Source organism: Budorcas taxicolor, chromosome 1 (assembly GCF_023091745.1).
Source record: "Budorcas taxicolor isolate Tak-1 chromosome 1, Takin1.1, whole genome shotgun sequence".
NCBI classification, from domain to species: domain Eukaryota; kingdom Metazoa; phylum Chordata; class Mammalia; order Artiodactyla; family Bovidae; genus Budorcas; species Budorcas taxicolor.
In genome coordinates, this window is record NC_068910.1 from 139,158,307 (window position 1) to 139,160,148 (window position 1,842).

Consider the following 1,842-nt stretch of genomic DNA (forward strand, 5'->3'; position numbering starts at 1 on the left):
TTATCACTGTTATGAAATATTTGATATGAAACAATTTCATTGTATTCAAACTCCACTTACAAGTCACATGAGAAGTCACCATTACATCTGTTAATTCAAGTTAAGGAAGAGTTGTTTTTAAAATGTAATTTCCACAGTTTTAAATATTTAGATGATTGTAGAAAAGTGGCCTTAAATTTTTTATCATCTACTTTTGTGAATTGTTTCTCGTCGATGATGCCTGTAGACAATTTGAAGAGCTCATCATTAAGAAGTCTTGTCAGGAATCAGCCATTTCAAGAACAAGACCTGAAATAAAAATTTTATGGACAAATTTTATCTTTAACAAATTTCAACTTTCTTTTCAAATTTTTGAATTATTTTATTCATACATTTTATCAAATCTGATGCTTAGTATTTCCCCTAATGTGATTTTATTTATCTTATATATTTTAAAAATCTAACAGTTTTTTTTAACCAAACCCTCTAGAGAATCTCCAAAACAACTCAGTTTTCTTTAGAGTGCCCATACAAATATTATCACTTAGTCTGAGTACCAAGATGTGCACAACCACCCTCCATACACACAAAAAAGGACGAAAGCATGATCTCAGTCTCTGAGAATAACTGGGACAATTATCCTGAATTTTTTTTTCCATTCCCTTGAGAATTGCCTTTAGGTAGGTCTTATGATTTAATTCTTTATACTTGGTTTATATCAAAGATCAGAACGTCGCTGCATTTTAGTGTTTTAGATATTGCTTATTAAGTTACCCAGATGCATGTGATAGGAATCTTTTTGAATATCTTTCTCCTCATGGACCAGCATGATCTGATATACACATGTTTTATCATCGCTTGAGACTGTGCAACCTACTAGATTTCCTTTCTACATGGCTTCCAGGACAGTAATTCTCGACTGCAGCAACAACTACTGTTAAGACACAACAGAACTATTGCAGTGTGATATTAAAATAGAATAAATTATGCAAACAGACAAGAGTTAAAATCCCCTTTCATTGCAAAGAACTTGATGTTATCTGAAGATAAACAGCTTAATCACCCAGTTTTTTTGCAGTTTTTTACTGTAGTATTAATCACCAAAATTGATCTAGATAACAGATTTTCTTTCCTGTTTTATCTTCTGACATTTAAAATATCTTTGCTGATGTGTATACATCATTCTTGCCTGATATAATTCTCAATAGGAATATACACCACTCCTCTGCCCTCAATGTATATAAAAGTCAGGCAACTTAGGATCTGTCCAACTCAACTGCTGCAGCTGATCTATGACGCCTGAAATGATCTGAAATATTGTGATCTCCTTTAGCGTCATTTCTTCTCTAAGAAGGAATACGATCAAGCCCTGGGAAGTAAAGACATCAAAAGTTGTGTCTCTTGATGCACATGGGAAAGCATTTAAAAATGATTTTTATCAGTGTGAGTCAAGTTAGCTATCTGAGATGTACCAAAGGCATCACACTGTCACGCTGCCTCTTCCACAATGTCCTTTATTATGGGAACATCACAATATTTTCCCATATCTGTGAGCCAGCTTTGTCTTCTCCATGTTGTTCAAAGAACCACTGGTTCCTTCTAAATTGTGTCCAGTGTACCTGTCCTTTATCTGTGTGTAATATTTATGAAGAGATCTTAATTTTTTAGGAGGGATAGAAATCATCAGTTGCTCTTACATAGGTATATTTCTCAGGATTATATTTGTTTCCAATAAATGCACTAGTGTTTCCTTCTAATCTAAATTAAATAAGCTGTATTTTATTTCTCACATGTGCCTACCTGTGCTCTTCTGTCAGATTACATTCTCTTTGAGGGCAAAGCTTGTATCTCTTAAACATCTAG